Raw genomic sequence first — 19,065 nt, 5'->3', positions numbered from 1 at the left:
GCCTTCTCTCAATTTCACTCCTAACTGCATATCCCTGCCCCCTTTTCACCCCCGAACTAAAAATGAACAGTTGATCTCTAGGGTGAAAGTCACAATGACAGCATTGCATAGTGGATAGAGTCCATACCTGGGAGTCAGAAAGTCATAGGTTTTAATCCAGCTCTGCCACACCTGCTGTGTGGCCTTGGTCAAGTCATTTGACTTCTCTGTGTGTCAATTAGAAAATGGGGATTAAGACTGTGAGCCTCATGTGGAACAGGGATTGTGTCCAACCTGATTTCCTTGTGTTCACCCCAGTGCTTAGTACAGTGCCTGACACACAGTAAGCGCTTAACAAATACCACAATTATTGTTATTATTCTATGTTCCACATCACAGTTACAAACCCACTAGGTCATACCAATAACAATAATAATAATAATAATAATGGTATTTGTTAAGCACTTACTATGTGCCAAGCACTGTTCTAATAATAATAATAATAATAATGATGGCATTTATTCTAAATGCTGGGGTAGATACAAGGTAATCAGGATGTCCCACATGGGGCTCACAGTCTTCATCCCCATTTTACAGATGAGGTAACTGGGGCACAGAGAAGTTAAGTGACTTGTCCAAAGTCACACAGCTGACAAGTGGCAGAGCAGGGATTAGAACCCATGGTCTCTGACTCCCAAACCCGGGCTCTTTCCGCTAAGCCACACACTACCTCAAAAAGACTCACCACTTCCCCAATTAAGCCCCCTTTTCCCTGACTCCCTCTCCCTCCTCCGTCACCTATGGACTTGGACCTGTACCCTTCAAGCACTTGATATTCAACCCTCCTTCACCCCCACAGCCTTTATCTATGTGTCTGTAATTTATTTATATTCATGCCTGTCACCCCCTCTAGACTGTAAGCTCCTTGTGGGTAGGGAACGTGTCTACCAATTCTGTTGCACTGTACTCTCCCAAGTGCTCTGCACCCAGTAAGGATTCAATAAACACCATTGATTGAAAATAGAATTTCTGAAAAATGTGTGCAGTCCCTTTCTCCCCACCCCTAAGCCTCCTCCAGTCTTGGATCATCATCCAGTCAATCAATGGTAGTTATTGAGCTCTTACTGTGTTTAGAGCACTGTACTTAGAACTTGGGAGAGTAAGAGAGTTGGGAGACAAGGCAGATGTTCTGATATTTCAATATTCCAGACACAGTCCAGGATTGCATTTCAGAGCTTGTCCTCTAGACCGCAAGCTCACTGTGGGCAGTGAATGAATCTGTTGATTGTTCTCTTGTACTCTCCCAAGTGCTGACTACAGTGCTCTGCACACAGTTAAGTATTCAATAAATATGACTGAATGAATGAATGTCCCTTGCCGGTTTTGCCTCATGCCATTTTCCCGGACTGAAGCCCTCTCTCCCCTGCTGTGGCTGGCTACTCGGCCATGCCTATTCTGCTATGCCAATCTCTTGCCTTCCCCTTGGCCAGAACAGGGAGAAGCGTGGCAAACACACCTCTAAGTCCCTGTCGGAGGGAGTGCTGGAATCAGTGCCAGGGGGTGGCTGACACAATCAATGCAAATTTAGGGCAGGTTGCAGGGGTAGAGTAGTTGATTACTAATCACTGGCACATGTCCTATTGATTTCTAGCTCTGCCCCAATCTGCTGAGTGAACTTGGGCTAGTTCATTCCAATCTCGGGATGTTAAGTTTCTCCATCTGTAAAGTAGGTATTATTCTACTTGTTTTGATTTATGGGTGAGAGGTCCACAATGGGTTATTAGAGAGAAAAGTCAGGAATGGTTAGATGATTTATTCCTCACCATGCATTGGGTGCCTGGTGAAAATCAATCAATGTTATTTATTGAGCGCTTACTTTGTACAGAGTACAAAGTACTGGAGAAGCAGCGTGGCTCACTGGAAAGAGCATGGGCTTTGGAGTCAGAGTTCATGGGTTCAAATCCTGGCTCTGCCACTTGTCAGCTGTGTGACTTTGAGCAAGTCACTTCACTTCTCTGGGCCTCAGTTCCCTCATCTGTAAAATGGGGATTAAGACTGTGAGCCCCCCATGGGACAACCTGATCACCTTGTAAACTCCCCAGTGCTTAGAACAGTGCTTTGCACATAGTAAGTGCTTAATAAATGCTATCATTATTACAGAGCACTGTACTAAATGCTTGGGAGAGTACAATACAGTAGAATTGGCTGGCACGTTCCCTGCCCACAATGAGTTTACAGTCTAGATGGGGAGACAGATATTACTGTAAATGAATAATTTATAATTTAAATTTATGTACAAAGGGCTGTGGGATTGTGGGGGGGATATCAAATGTCAATCAAATAATCAAAATCAAATAGGAAACCACTCGTTTTCAAGTATCCTGATGCCACTGTCCGAAGCAGAGGATTGAACTAGATGGACAAATTGGTCTGACCCACTGTGGCAGGATTTAGATGCTCAGATCCAGCTCAGAGGAGTGTTGGAAGGTTTTATGGAAAGTCCCTAAGACTCTTTAAGATGCTTGGATGAAAGACCTGACGTTAAGTCCAGCATAAGTCATTGCACTTATGTAATTTAACAAAATTGGCAGTGGTTTCCATGCCTGTTTGCATTGAAGCTTGTTGTCTCTCCGTGTCAACTCACCTGTCTGCACCTATCACCTGCCCCACTGCTTAGAAACAATACATTTCCAACAGGATGAGAGGTGCCACCCATTTTGGCCTTGCTTCACTCTTCTCCTGAATAAGAGTGAAGGGAGGAAATGGTGATCTCAGCAGGGACCGTGTCTGTTTAGTGTGATATTGAACTCTCCCAAATGCTTAGTACAGTGCTCTCCACACAGCGCGTGCTCAATAAATACGACCGAATGACCACGGGGCTGAGATTGTCGTGACGATGCCAGCTCCTCTTTATACGGCGGCATACTCATTCATGCCCTCTCATACACCTTGTCTGGAGATGGGAGAGAGCAGGATGTGCAGAAGGGGTTTTGGGGTTCTGTCCTGCTGTCCCCTAGATTGTACATTCCTTTTGGGCAGGGCTCATGTCTACTCACCCTATTGGTTTCTCCCAAGTGGTTAGTACAGTGCTTTTCCCCACAGTAGGAACTCAGACAATGCTATTGCTTGATGGATTGCTTTTCATTAATTCATTCATTTCTTTAATTTATTGTAATTATGTTTATTTAATTATTATTTAATAATTATAATTATAATAATTATTTAATAATTATTTAATTATTGAATTATTTTTAATTTAATTTATTAAGCGCTTACTGTGTGTAAAGCAATGTACTAAGCTCTTGGGACAGTACAATAGAACAATAAATAGGCTCCCTCCAGGCTCGCATCTTCTCCTGCCTTCAGGACATCTCCATCTGGATGTCTGCCCGCCACCTAAAACTCAACATGACCAAGACTGAACTCCTTGTCTTCCCTCCCAAACCCTGCCCTCTCCCTGACTTTCCCATCACTGTTGACGGCACTACCATCCTTCCCGCCTCACAAGCCTGCAACCTTGGTGTCATCCTCGACTCCCCTCTCGTTCATCCCTCACATCCAAGCAGTCACCAAAACCTGCCGGTCTCAGCTCCGCAACATTGCCAAGATCCGCCCTTTCCTCTCCATCCAAACTGCTACCCTGCTCGTTCAAGCTCTCATCCTATCTCATCTGGATTACTGTATCAGCCTCCTCTCCGACCTCCCATCCTCCTGTCTCTCCCCACTTCAATCCATACTTCATGCCGCTGCCCGGATTGTCTTTGTCCAGAAACGCTCTGGGCATGTTACTCCCCTCCTCAAAAATATCCAGTGGCTACCAATCAACCTATGCATCAGGCAGAAACTCCTCACCCTCGGCTTCAAGGCTCTCCATCACCTCGCCCCCTCCTACCTCACCTCCCTCCTCTCCTTCTACAGCCCAGCCTGTACCCTCCACTCCTCTGCCGCTAATCTCCTCACCGTGCCTCGTTCTCGCCTGTCCCGCCATCGACCCCCGGCCCATGTCATCCCCCTGGCCTGGAATGCCCTCCCTCCGCACATCCACCAAGCTAGCTCTCTTCCTCCCTTCAAGGCCCTACTGAGAGCTCACCTCCTCCAGGAGGCCTTCCCAGACTGAGCCCCCTCCTTCCTCTCCCCCTCTTCTTCCCTCTCCATCCCCCCTGCCTCACCTCCTTCCCTTCCCCACGGCACCTGTATATATGTTTGTACGTATTTATTACTCTATTTATTTTACTTGTACATATTTACTGTATTTATTTTATTCTGTTAATATGTTTTGTTTTGTTCTCTGTCTCCCCCTTCTAGACTGTGAGCCCACTGTTGGGTAGGGACCGTCTCTATATGTTGCCAACTTGTATTTCCCAAGTGCTTACTTAGTACAGTGCTCTGCACACAGTAAGTGCTCAATAAATATGATTGAATAAACAGACACATTCCCTGCCCACAACAAGCTTACAGTCTATAGGGAGAGGCAGACATTAATATAGGTAAAGGTTTTCCCTAGTGTTGTGGGTGGGGAATGTGTCTGTTATTGTTATAGTGAACTATCCCAGGTGTTCAGCACAGTGCCCTGCACACAGTAAGCATTCAGTACGATTGAGGTAGGTTCATGCTTCAGGATGACAGGAACTTCCCTTTTACTGTGGGCATTTGTGGGTCATGTCAGGTAATTTATGATATCGCAAGTCTGTATGGTAAAATGGACAGGGCTGGTTGGGCGGTTGCCTATGAACCCGCCACCTGCTTCTTTTCCTGGTTCACAGGCACAGAACGATAATAATAAAAATAGTAAATGTGGTATTTGTTAAGCGCTTTCTGTGTGCCAGGCACTGTACTAAGCTCTTGTCTTGTCTTATGCCATTGAGTCATTTCTGAACCATAGCGACACCATGAGCACATCTCTCCCAGAATGCCCCGCTCTCCATTTGCAATTGTTCTGGTAGTGGATCCAGAGAGTTTTCTTGGTAAAAATCCGGAAGTGGTTTACCATACTAAACTCTGGAGTTGGACACAATCCCATCCCAAATGGGACTCACAGTCTCAATCCCTATTTTACAGATGAGGTCACTGAGGCCCAGATTACTTACTGGTTTAAATAATAATGATGGCATTTGTTAAGCGCTTACTATGTGCAAAGCACTGTTCTAAGTGCTTAACAAATCTTTAGGTTGCACCTTATTCCTTGTATTTGGATGTTTATAATAACATTTTGCAATGACTAATGGTTTTATTACAGAGAAGCAGTGTGGCTCAGTTGAAAGAGCCCAGGCTTTGGAGTCAGAGGTCATGGGTTCAAATCCCAGCTCTGCCACTTGTCAGCTGTGTGACTTTGGGCAAGTTACTTCACTTCTCTGGGCCTCAGTTCCCTCATCTGTAAAATGGGGATGAAGACTGTGAGCCCCCTGTGGGACAACCTGATCACCTTGTAACCCCCCCAGCGCTTAGAACAGTGCTTGGCACTTAGTAAGCGCTTAATAAATGTGATCATTATTATTATTATTATTATTACACTTTTCTAGGCAGAATAAGCTGTGACAATGAACTAGCTTTTTAGCTTTTGACTTGAGCATCTTGACAAGACACATCTTCATCTCATTTAAAAGAAAGATACATAAGATATTTTTCAATTAGAGAAGCAGCGTGGCTTAGTGGAAAGAGCATGGGTTTGGGAATCCGAAGTCATGGGTTCTAATCCTGGCTCTGCCACTTGTCAGCTGTGTGACCTTGGGCAAGTTACTTAACTTCTCTGGGCCTCAGTTACCTCATCTATAAAATGGGGAGAAAGACTGTGAGCTCCACTTGGGACAACCTGATGACCTTGTATCTACCCCAGAACTTAGAACAGTGCTTGGCACATAGTAAGCGCTTAACAAATACCAAAATTATTATTATTAATGAACCAGAGGTAACCCTTTCTGTAGATATACATTTATAGAGAGATTTGTGCATAGCAATTTTTCCTTTTTTCCTTTATTTAAATGGTATTTAAGTGCTTACTTTGTACCATGGACTGTTCTAAGCACTGGGGTGGATACAAGCTAATAAAGGTTGTATTGCTGTATTGTACTTTCCAAGCGCTTAGTACAGGGGTCTGCACATAGTAAGCACTCAAAAATGATTGAATGGGTAATGTTAAGCGTTGTGCACCTCTAATAATAATAATGGTATTTGTTAAGCATTTACTGTGTGCCAGGCACTGTACTAAGCACTGGGGTGGATATATGCAAATCGTATTGAAAACAGCTGCTCTCCTATGCCGGGCTTGGGCTCACATTCGCAATCCCCATCATAAAGATGGAGTCACCGAGGCACAGAGAATCCAAGTGACTTGCCCAAAGTCACATAGCAGACAAGTGGAGGAGCTGGGATTAGAACCCATAATCTTCTGACTCCCCAGACCCGTGTTCTATCCACTACGCCATGCTGATCCTCTAGACTGTAAGCTCACTGTGGGCAGGGAACGTGTCCATTTATTGTTATATTGACTTTCCCAAACAGTATAGTGCCCTGAAGTAAGTGCTCAATAAATACGACTGGCACCAAGTGAAAAAGGTTGGTTCGAATAGATACACTTGTATCATGGATGCTCTGCCACTTGTCTGCTGTGTGAGCTTGGGCAAGTCACTTCACTTCTCTGGGCCTCAGTTTCCTCATCTGTAAAATGGAATTAAGACTCTGAGCCCCACGTGGGACAGGGACTGTCTAACCTGTCTAGCTTATGTCTATCGTTAGCGCTTAAAACAATGCTTGACACAAAGTAAGCGCCTAACAAATACCACTATCATCATACAGAAGTGCTCCAAGGAGCCCTTTGATTCAGCGTGGGCGATGGAAGTCGCTAATTGGGGAGTAGTAGTAATAACTGTGGTATTAAGTGCTTATTATGTGCCAGCCACTGTACTAAGCACTGGGGTGGACACAAGCAAATGGAGTCCCTGTCCCATATGGGGCTCACAGATTTGTTCCCCATTTTACAGATGAAGGGACTTGACCAAGGTAACAAAGCAGACAAGTGATGGAGCCAGGATTAGAGGCTTCCTGAAAGAGGTGGTGTTTTAGACCCTCCTGCCCAGACTTGTACATATTTATTCTATTTTATTTTGTTAATATGTTTTGTCTGTCTCCCCCTTCTAGACTGTGAACCCACTGTTGGGTAGGGACCGTCTCTATATGTTGCCAACTTGGACTTCCCAAGCACTTAGTACAGTGCTCTGCACACAGTAAGTGCTCAATAAATACGATTGAATGAATGAATGGACATGGTCCACCTCCCAAGGGGGCTCACAGTTGTAGTCCTCATTTTACAGATGAGGTAACTGAGGTACAGAAAAATTAAGTGACTTACCCAAAGTCACACAGCAGACAAGTGGTGAGGCTGTGAGCCCGTTATTGAATAGGGACTGTCTTTATCTGTTGCCGAATTGTACTTTCCAAGTGCTTAGTACGGTGCTCTGCACACAGTAAGCACTCAATAAATATGATTGAATGAATGAAAGTGAAGTGATTTGCCCAAGGTCACACAACAGACAAGTGGCAGAGCTGGAATTAGAACCCACGAACTTCTGACTTCCAAGCCTGAGCTCTATGCACTATGCCATGCCCTGCCATTCTTCTCCTTGGGGCAGAGTGGCATAGGTAGGGGCTGAGGATAGAGTGAGAGGAGGAAGGAAAGGGAGAAGTTTTTTTAATCGTGTTTAAAGTGCTCACTATGTGCCAGACACTGTACTAAGTGCTGGAGAGGATACAATCTAATCATGTTGGACACAGTCCCTGACCCAGGTGGGGCTCACAGTCTTAATCCCTATTTTACAGATGACGTAACTGGGGCACAGAGAAGTTAAAGTGACCTGGCCAAGGTCATGCAGCAGACAAGTGGCAGAACTGGGATTAGAACCCAGGTCCTTCTGACTCCCAGGTCCGGGCTCTATGGCGGGGGTAAGGCAGGATGGCGTCTAGCCGGGTCATGGCACAGTCCCACTGGTTGCTTATCCTGAGTGTCTTTACAGCACTGGCAGCAACTATTCATTCATTCTTTCATCCCAGTGGAATTTACCTGCACCCATCCTTCTGCCCCCTTGGCCCAACCCACACCTGTCTCGCACCTGCATCCTAATGTTAATCCCACCCATGGCTTTGAAGAGGACGTCACGAGGTGGATTAGGTCACTCGCAGGTAGACCAGTCTCTATTCCACCGCTGCCCACCCACTAGATTTTTGCCCTCCATGCCAGCAGGAATTTGACTGATTCACACTCAACAAGAGAGTGTGAGGGGCATTGGCAGTTTCCTGGGCAGGTTCCTGGTACTGAATTTTCAGGCCCAAGACTCACCTGATGTCCCTGATGGGAGATTTCATTACTTCGCTCCTGGGTTGATTCTTTCCCAGTTTTAGATTCCATGTGGGAGAAATAAGCGCAGAGCATAGCCTAGTGGCATGAGCACAGATCTGGGAGTCAGAAGGACCTGGGTTCTAATCTCTGCTCCGCCACTTGTCTTGCTGTGTGACCTTGGCCAAGTCACTTGACTTCTCTGGGCCTCAATTTCCTCATCTGTAAAATGGGCATTCAATACCTGTTCTCCCTCCTATTTAGACTATGAGCCCCATGTGGGACAGGAACTGTGCCCAACCTGATTATCTTGTATCTACCCCAGTGCTTTAGTAAAGTGCTCGGCACATAGTGCTTAAAAAAATACCTCACTTGTTATTATTATTATTCTTGCTCACCTTGCCTCTCCCTCCCTCCTGCACAACTCCACATTTTTCACCCAATCATTCGCATTTATTAAGCACTTACTGTGTGCAGAACTGTACTAAATGCTTGGGAAAGTACAATAGAACAATGTAACAGACACTTTCCCTGCCCATGATGAGCTTACAGTCTAGAGGGGGAGACAGACACATAAGTGCTGTGGGGCTGAGGTGGGGGTGAATAAAGGGAGCAAAATCAGGGTGATGGGGGTGAGAGAAAAAGAAAGTCAGGGAAGGTCTCTTGAAGGACATGTGCCTTCAATAAGGCTCTGAGGTTGGGGAGAGTAATTTGTCCATTGGATATGAAAAGGAAGGGCATTCCAGGCCAGAGGCAGCACATGGGCTGGAGGTTGGTGGTGAGATAGATGAGATCGAGGTACGGCAAGTAGGTTGGCATTAGAGGAGCGAAGTGTGCTGTCTGAGTTGTAGTAGGAGAGTAGTGAAGTGAGGGAGGAGGGGGCAAGGTGGTTAGCACTTTGCTAATGCACTGCCTAGGTCCATCTGCAATGACTGCATAAGAGGGCAGGATAATAGCTATTGTCAATTCCTGGGTTTTGTGTCAATGAGACAAAATTCTCCAATCCAGGAATGACAGGCGAAATGTGGCCATTGAAACCACGACAAAATGGGGGGTGGGGAGGGAGGGGAGATGGGGTTGAACGCTGATACCATTTAACATAGTGCTAAATTTCTCCAAGTTTAAGGTGGGCAGACCCAGTTTTGACCTATGGGCAAAACAAAAAGAAAGCCAGCCATATTTCACCAAATTCCAAGTCACAGGGTTGCTTAATTTGTGCTGGAATGAAGCTCCTGTGTGGAACGGAGCAGGGAGTGGCAGGTGCAGTTGTCAGTTCTGAAGGTAGTTTCCCTTTGTAATCACAAAAGCAAATGAGGAAATTCACAAGGTGGTGAATTGACCAAACAAGGTGACCCAATTGACTCAACACCTTCCCAGCAAATCCAAGCCCTCGCTATCAGCCTATTAAGGATACTTTCTAAGCGCTTAGTCCAGTGCTCTGCTCACGTAAGCTCTCAATAAATACGACTGAATGAATGAATGAGATCATAGCTGGGTAATGACCAGTGGAGACATGATCTGAAATTCCTGTGGCTTAAACTCTGCAGTACCATCAGAAAAGCAGCATGGCATAGTGGATAAAGCACGAGCCTGGGAGTCAGAAGGTCATGGGTTCTAAACCCAGCTTTGTCACTTGCCTGCTGTGTGACTGGGGCAAGTCGCTTCACTTCCCTGGGCCTCAGTAAAATGGGGATTGAGGCTGTGAGTTCCACGTGGGACAGGGACTGTGTCCAACCCGATTTGCTTGCATCCACCCCAGTGCTTAGTACAGTGCCTGGCACATAGTAAGTGCTTAACAAACACATCATTATTAATTATTACCATAACATAACCTATCAGCACTTTGCTAATGCACTGCCTCTGTCTGCAATGATCACATAAGAGTGCAGGATAATAGCCATTGTCAATTCCTGGGCTTTGTGTCAATGAGACAAAATTCTCCAAACAGGAATGACAGAGGCAAAATGTGGCTATTGATTCCATGACAAAATGGGGGGGAGGGAGAGGAAGAAGAGGGGAGACGGGGTTGAACGCTAAGATACCATCAGAATCTAGCAATTTAACAGTGTTATTCCTTAAGCGACTTGCAAATGGATGGACTAAAACTAATATTGTTACTCAAGTAAAACTGAGGGTTTTTTTAAATCTTCCTTTGGCAGCTCAAAGCTTGGTTGTGTCATCCTGGGAAAACCTCTTCAGTTAATCACTCATTGTTTAATTGGTCCAGAGAACAGGAAATGCTTCATTGGGCCTGACAAAGGCCCAGAGTAAGCTCAACTGGAGACTTTCGAGGCAGAAAGGAGATTGCAGAGGGCAGAGAAGAGGCTTTTCTCTTTACTAGGAGGCAGATGATAGACTTCAGGAAAAAAAACCAACTTGCTAATTTGTTCAGCTGTGGTGACAGAACACTTAAGAAGGTCAGATTCCCCCCGAGGGTGGGAACTGAACAAAAAGAAAGAAAACAGACCGGAGTGAGAGAGTTGAATCATTTAGATGTGTCAGCAGCTTCCTAGGTAAGGGATGGCTTAGAAAATATTTCCCTAAGAAAACACAATCCGCTAGGCACTGAAGTACTCTCCCCACCCCCACAGCCCCTGTGTACTTACATACCTTTATACTCGGTTGTTTACCTTACCTGTAGTTTATTCTCCTCCTAGCTGTCTCTTCTGCTAATGTCTACTCTGTTGTTGGAGAAGGGATGTTGCTCCATCCCTTCTCCCCTCCTTAACTTCCATCTTCAACTGCTCACTCTCCACTGGTTCCTTCCCCTCTGCCTTCAAACATGCCCATGTCTCTCCCATCCTAAAAAAAACCTCTCTTGACCCCACCTCACCTTCTAGTTATCTCCCCATATCCCTCCTACCATTCCTTTCCAAACTCCTTGAATGAGTTGTCTACAAGTGCTGCCTCGAATTCCTCAACACCAACTCTCTCCTCGACCCCCTCCAGTCTGGCTTCCGTCCCCTACATTCCACGGAAACTGCCCTCTCAAAGGTCACCAATGACCTCCTGCTTGCCAAATCCAACGGCTCCTACTCTATCCTAATCCTCCTCGACCTCTCGGCTGCCTTCGACACTGTGGACCACCCCCTTCTCCTCAACACGCTATCCAACCTTGGCTTCACAGACTCTGTCCTCTCCTGGTTCTCCTCTTATCTCTCCGGTCGTTCATTCTCAGTCTCTTTTGCAGGCTACTCCTCCCCTTCCCATCCCCTTACTGTGGGGGTTCCCCAAGGTTCAGTGCTTGGTCCCCTTCTGTTCTCGATCTACACGCACTCCCTTGGTGACCTCATTCGCTTCCATGGCTTCAACTATCATCTCTACGCTGATGACACCCAGATCTACATCTCTGCCCCTGCTCTCTCCCCCTCCTTCTAGGCTCGCATCTCCTCCTGCCTTCAGGACATCACCATCTAGATGTCTGCCCGCCACCTAAAACTCAACATGTCCAAGACTGAACTCCTTGTCTTCCCTCCCAAACCCTGCCCTCTCCCTGACTTTCCCATCTCTGTTGACGGCACTACCATCCTTCCCGTCTCACAAGCCCGCAACCTTGGTGTCATCCTCGACTCCGCTCTCTCATTCAACCCTCACATCCAAGCCGTCACCAAAACCTGCCGGTCTCAGCTCCGCATCATTGCCAAGATCCGCCCTTTCCTCTCCATCCAAACCACTACCCTGCTCATTCAAGCTCTCATCCTATCCCGTCTGGACTACTGCGTCAGCCTTCTCTCTGATCTCCCATCCTCGTGTCTCTCCCCACTTCAATCCATACGTCATGCTGCTGCCCGGATTGTCTTTGTCCAGAAACGCTCTGGGCATGTTACTCCCCTCCTCAAAAATCTCCAGTGGCTACCAATCAATCTGCGCATCAGGCAGAAACTCCTCACCCTGAGCTTCAAGGCTCTCCATCACCTCGCCCCCTCCTACCTCACCTCCCTTCTCTCCTTCTACAGCCCACCCCGCACTCTCCGCTCCTCCGCTGCTAATCTCTTCACCGTGCCTCGTTCTCGCCTGTCCCGCCATCGACCCCTGGCCTGGAATGCCCTCCCTCTGCCCATCCGCCAAGCTAGCTCTCTTCCTCCCTTCAAGGCCCTACTGAGAGCTCACCTCCTCCAGGAGGCCTTCCCAGACTGAGCCCCTTCCTTCCTCTCCCCCTCGTCCCCCTCTCCATCCCCCCATTTTACCTCCTTCCCTTCCCCACAGGACCTGTATATATGTTTGTACATATTTATTACTCTATTTATCTTATACATATCTATTCTATTTATTTTATTTTGTCAGTATGTTTGGTTTTGTTCTCTGTCTCTCCCTTCTAGACTGTGAGCCCGCTGTTGGGTAGGGACTGTCTCTATATGTTGCCGACTTGTACTTCCCAAGCACTTAGTACAGTGCTCTGCACACAGTAAGCGCTCAATAAATACGATTGATTGATTGTACTATTCCAATCGTTAAGTGCAGTGCTCTGCATATAGGAGACTGTAGTTCCTCGAAAGCAGGGATCATGTCTTGTTCACTCTATCATTCTCTCCCTAGCACGTAGTACAGTGCTCTACACACAGAAGACTGCAAGCTCCCCAAGGGTAGTGAGTATGTCTACTTATTCTACTATACTCCCCTAAATGCTTTGTCAGTGTTCTGCAAGCATTTAATACCACTGATTGATCGATCAATAGATTCTACCAAGACATCCTATTAGGATGAACTACATTTACTGGAACACTTCAGTGTCTTTCCTTAGTGTTTATTATTATTATTCTATTTGTTGAGCACTTACTGTGTGTCAAGCTCTGTTCTAAGTGCTGGGATATAATAATAATAATAATGGTATTTATTAAGAACTTACTATGTGCAAAGCACTGTTCTAAGTGCTGGGGAGGTTACAAGGTGATCAGGTTATCCCACGGGAGGCTCACAGTCTTAATCCCCATTTTACATATGAGGTAGCTGAGGCACAGAGAAGTTGTCCCCCCTCGTCCCCCTCTCCATCCCCCCATCTTACCTCCTTCCCTTCCCCACAGCACCTGTATATATGTATATATGTTTGTACATATTTATTACTCTATTTATTTATTTATGTATTTATTTATTTTACTTGTACATATCTATTCTATTTATTTTATTTTGTTAGTATGTTTGGTTTTGTTCTCTGTCTCCCCCTTTTAGACTGTGAGCCCAATGTTGAGTAGGGACTGTCTCTATATGTTGCCAATTTGTACTTCCCAAGCGCTTAGTACAGTGCTCTGCACATAGTAAGCGCTCAATAAATATGATTGATTGATTGATTGTGATTTGCCCAAAGTCATGCAGCTGACATATATGCAAATTAATCGGGTTGGACACAGTTCCTGTCCTGCATGAGGTTCGCAGTCTAGGTGGGAGACTGTGAACCCGTTGTTGGGTAAGGATTGTCTCTGTTGCTGAATTGTACTTTCCAAGCGCTTAGTACAGTGCTGTGCACACAGTAAGCACTCAGTAAATACAACTAAATGAATGTATTGAATCCCCATTTTACAGATGAGGACACTGAAGCACAGAGAAGTTAAGTGACTTACCCAAGGTCACACAGAAAGCAATTGGCAGAGTCAGAATTAGAACCCAGGTCCTCTGACTCCCAGGCCCTTGCTCTTTCCACTAGGCCATGCTGCTTCTTATGAATTGTGGTCCCTGGACCCAGGGTTTTTCTGATTTCAGTAAGAATTCAGGGGGCCAGGGATGGCGTTTGCAGATATTGGATACCCAGAAAGGTGTGACTTTGCGTGCGTGATGGCAGACGTGCCACATAACATAGTGACATCACCTGGAATATTTTGTCAAAGTTTACCCAAATCTCAAGTGTTTCTAGGGAGGCCCTGAAAATAAAAAACCCAGAAAGAAACCGTATTAGTACAGGATGGGTGAACAGCTGAAAACCAGACAAGTGGCTACTAGATAACTGACAAGCCACTAGATAGCTCCCTGAGGGCAGAGATCATGTCTGCAACTCTACCGTATTGTACTCTCCGAATGCTTAGCACAGCATTCTGCACATAGTAAACATTCAACTGACAGCTAAACCTCCTCCCACTGTAGATCGAAAGTTCACTGTGGGTAGGGAACGGGTCTACCAAATCTGTTATATTGTACTCTCCCAAGCTCTTAGTACAGTGTAGTACAGTGAATAAATACCATTGAGGAGCTTACTGTCTAGTAGGGGAGACAGGCGCTGAAATAAATTACAGGTAGGGAGAAGCAACTTAAGTCTATGCACAGAAGTGCTGTGGTGGTGGTGAGGTGAGTACCTGAATCCTTAGTCGGAAAAGACACAGGAGCATAGGTGATCAGTTAATCAGTCATATTTATTGAGCGCTTACTGTGTGCAGAGCATTGTACTTAGTACTAAGTACTTGGGAGAGTGCATTACAACCGAGTTGGTAGACATGTTCCCTGTCCACAATGAATAGGGAGGGAAATAGGGTGGGGGAATGAGAGTTTAGTCAGAGAAGCCTTCCTGGAGCAGGTGGGAATTTTAATAGGTGTCCTGGTGTGCTGAAAAGAACTTTGAGACAAGGCCATCACGAAGCAGGAGCTGACCATGTTATTAAAGCATATTCCTATTTCATTTTCTTAACCCCTGGGAAATGTAATCAAATGGACAACGAAGTAGCAATATAATGATCATACTTTTGGGTTTCCTAATGGGGGTTGGGGCTGGGGGGGAGAACGGAAGGGAGGCTGAGGAATTTGAATATTTGGATTTACAGTCCTGTAGATGGTATGCTGGTTGAGGGCAGGGAATGTGTCTGTTTATTGTTGCATTGTACTCTCCCAAGCACTTAGTACAGTGCTTTGCACACAGTAAGCACTCAGTAAATACGACTGAGTGAACTTTCTCCCTTTATTCACCCCTCCCGCACCCCCAAAGCACTTATGTCCATATCCACAATTGCTTTGTGTCAATGTCCGTCTCCCCCACTGAACTGCAAGCTCGTTGTGGGCAGGGAACGTGTTTACCAACTCTGCTATATCATACTCTCCCAAGCACTTAGTACAGTGTTCTGCACACAGTGTGCAATAAATAAATATGATCGATTGAGGGACCCTAGCTATGAGCTCGGTTTTACTTTTTGGAGTCACCGCAGGGAGTCTAAGTTTGAAAAGCCTTTAGCACCATTCCTGATAGCTTTCTGAACTGCTCCCAGCTTTGAAATGATGGTAACAAGGGTCCAGTGTGGATCAAATCTAAAGCTGGTTGGAATGTCAGAGTTCAGGTTTCCTGGGGGCTTCTTATTAATCAATTCTATTTATTAAGCACTTACTGTATGCAGAGCACTGTACTAAGCACTTGGGAGAGTACATATGTTCTAACAGAGTTGGTAGACACGTTCCCTACCCATAACAAGGTTACGGCCTAGAGGGGGAGACAGACGTTCATAAAATAAATTGCGAATATGGATATAAGTGCTGGAGGCTGATGGAGGGGTGAATAAATGGTGCAAATCCAAGTGCATAGGCGACACAGAGGTGGGTGGGAGAAGAGGAAATGAGAGCCTATCTTGGGGAGGTCTCTTGGAGGAGATGTGCTTTTAATAAGGCTTTGAAACTGTGGAGGGTGATCGTCTGTCAGATATGAAGAGGGAGGGCATTCCAGGCCAGAAGCAAGACGTAGGCGAGAGGGCTTGCGGCGAGGTAGATGAGATTGAGTTTCAGTGAGTAGGTTGGCAGTAGAAGAGCAAAGTGTGTGGGATGGGTTGTAGGAGAGTAGTGAGGTGAAGTAGGAGGGGGCAAGGTGAGCAAGTGCTTTAAAGCCTATGCCAAGGCATTTCTGTTTGTTGGGGAGGTGTATGGACAAGCAGTGGAGGGCCTTGAGGCGTGGGGAAACATAGACTGAATGGTTTTGAAGAAAAATGATCTGGGCAGCAGAGTGAAGTACAGACTGGAGTGGGGAGAGACAGGAGGCAAGGAGGTCAGCAAGGAGCCTGATGCAGCAGTCAAGGTGGGATAGGATAAATGCTTGGACTAATGTGGTAGCACTTTGGATGGAGAGGAAAGGGTGGATTTTAGCGATTTTTTGTGATTTGGTGACAGATTGAATATGTGGGTTGAATGAGAGAGGTTATGGGGTTGTAAGAGAGGGAGGGTGGTGGTGCTGTTTACAGTAACAGGAAAGTCAGGGGAAGGACAGGGTTTGGGTCGGAAGATAAAGAGTTCTCTTTTGAATGTGTTAAGTTTGAGGTGCAGGATCCAAACACAGGTGGAGCCCAATCACAGGGGTCAGAGGAAGAAGACAAATGTGGGGGGATGATGATGATGGCAACAGTCCAGCTGAGAAGACTTTGGGGTTGAGAATGTGCATAGAGGAATTGATGATTGTGGTTTGTGCAGTGCCACTTACCCCTCTCTGGGTCACACCTGGAGAATTTCCAGCACTCTACCAGTCTCGACTTTGGGAGGGAGAATCAGGCAGAGGCATACCCATTCCATTCCTAGTTTGGGCAGTGGCTAGCAAGTGGAAGGCAATCAGCTACAAGTCAAAACTCCCCTGTGCTGGGCAGCAGCGGCATAGGAGAGAGTAGAGGGTGGGGACTCAAATTGACTGCATGGAAGGAGGTGATGGTAAACCACTTCTGGATTTTTACCAAGAAAACCCTATGGAGACACTACCAGAATGATTGCAGATGGAGGCCGGGTGTTCTGGGAGAGATGTCGCCATGGCATCGCTATGGGTCAGAGACGACTCGACAGCATAAAACCTGGCAAGCAGAGCTACTTGCACTCTATCATGCCAGCCTGTCAGATTCCTACTAGACTTTGGACAGCCAAGAGCCAGTAGGTGGGCATGGGTGCAGCCCACTGTCTCATACACATGTGAATTTTACATGGGAAACTTTCCTATCACTGAAATTCCTGTGGCTTAAACTCTGCAGTACCATCAGAAAAGCAGCATGGCATAGTGGATAAAACACAAGCCTGGGAGTCAGAAGGTCATGGGTTCTAATCCCAGCTTTGTCACTTGCCTGCTGTGTGATTAGGGCAAGTTGCTTCACTTCTCTGTGCCTCAGTTACCTCACCTGCAAAATGGGGATTAATCCTGTGAACCCCATGTGGGACATGTACTGTGTCCAAACTGATTAGGTTGCATCTACCTTAGCGTTTAGTACAATGCATGACACGTAGTAAGCCCTTAACAAATACCATAAAAAGAAGGGGGGTGGGCAGAAATGCAGTGTAGGTATTACATTAATCCTGCTTTAATTAAACCACGTGGCTTTGAAGCAAAATCAGGCCCTATCCTTATTTTGCTTATAATGGCAGCGTGAGCTGCCTTTCCTGCAGGAAGCCAGGCCAGATACAAGTCATGTGAGGACAGAAGCAGAGATCTTTCCTGGAAATGAAAACATCTGATGGCTCATTTTCTAGTTTATAAAGCATTGTAATGTCTCTGATAGGAGGACTTGGAGAAACCCTAGGAGCTGATGACAAGTTGCACATTCTTGGGGAAATGAGTCATTAACTGGCTGGAGGCCACCCATTCTGAGGGCATATTCAGAGAAGATGATCACTCCAAATGATCCTCAAAAACATGATCATTACACTCATCGAAGAGAGACAGGAGGAGGAGCACATGAAGAGGGCCCAGAGGCGAGCCATGAAAAGCAAGAAAATTGGGCCCATGAGGAAAGGCTGGAGGAAGCGGGATGGGATGGGAGAGTGCTGACCAGTGGGGGCGATGGCCTCTCTGAGTTTAGCAGCGGGTGCGCTGGTTATTGTTTTCGTCTCCTTGGAGTCAGCTGTGGCTTTGCTGGTTGCTAGGGACACCTTACCAGCCCTGCCCTTTGCTGTTGGCATATCTTTGTGTGGCATCTGTCTGTGCCCTGGCTAATTATAAGAATGATAAATGTGGTGTTTGTCGAGCTTTTTTAGCCAAGGCATTCATTCATTCATTCAATCGTATTTATTGAATGAATGAATGCAGAGCACTGTACTAAGCGCTTGGGAAGTACAAGTCGGCAACATATAGAGACGGTTCCTACCCAACAGCAGCTCACAATCTAGAAGGGGGAGACAGACAACAAGACAAAACATGTAGACAGGTGTCAAAACCATTAGAATAAATAGAATTATAGCTATAAGTCCAGAGCTTCCTCCAGCTTCCCCCACTTGCCCTTCTCCCCCCGCCCCCCGCCCAGCCGGTTGGTTTGTTTTATTTTAATTAATTAATTTCATTATATGGTACTTGTTAAGTGCTTACTGTGAGTCAAACACCGTTCTAAGTGCTGGGGTAGGTACAAGTCAATTAGGTAGGACACAGTCCCTGCCCTACATGGGGCTCGTGGGCTTAAGTAGGAGTGAAAACAGGTATTGACTCACCATTTTACAGCTGAGGAAATTGAAGCACAGAGAAATGAAGTGACTTGCCCAAAGTCACCCAGCAAGCGATAGGCAGAGCCGGGATTAGAAACCAGGTCCTCTGACTCCCAGGCCTGGGCTCTTTCCACTAGGCCACACTGCTTCTAGTGCTGTGGGTGAGCCAGAGACAGGGTTCCCACATCCAAAAGTCCAGTGGTTTGGGCACTGCAATATTTAAGAGAACAAGTTGTGGTGGGGGGTAGGGGGGGTCCTTCTTGCTCTCTAGAATGTAAGCACGTTTTAGGAGGGGAATGTGTCTGTCTATTGTTATATCGTACTCTCCCAACCGCTTAGTAAAATTCTCTGCACACAGTAAGCGCTCAATAAATACCATCAATTGAACCACTGACAGGACCTATGTGCTCTGGGCC

The 19,065-nt window shown here is 46.1% G+C and overlaps 1 non-coding gene across 1 annotated transcript; it reads left to right on the top strand.

The window, feature by feature from the left end:
- Nucleotides 1-16,678: 16,678 nt before the first annotated feature.
- LOC119948618 lies at nucleotides 16,679-16,816 on the top strand. The gene has a single exon (XR_005457002.1). It is a non-coding gene; the product is annotated as a small nucleolar RNA SNORA7 (small nucleolar RNA).
- Nucleotides 16,817-19,065: the final 2,249 nt, after the last annotated feature.

Source organism: Tachyglossus aculeatus, chromosome X4, assembly GCF_015852505.1.
Source record: "Tachyglossus aculeatus isolate mTacAcu1 chromosome X4, mTacAcu1.pri, whole genome shotgun sequence".
Lineage (NCBI taxonomy): Eukaryota > Metazoa > Chordata > Mammalia > Monotremata > Tachyglossidae > Tachyglossus > Tachyglossus aculeatus.
Note: the sequence above shows the minus strand (reverse complement) of the source record. Positions and strands in the feature narration are given on the sequence as shown.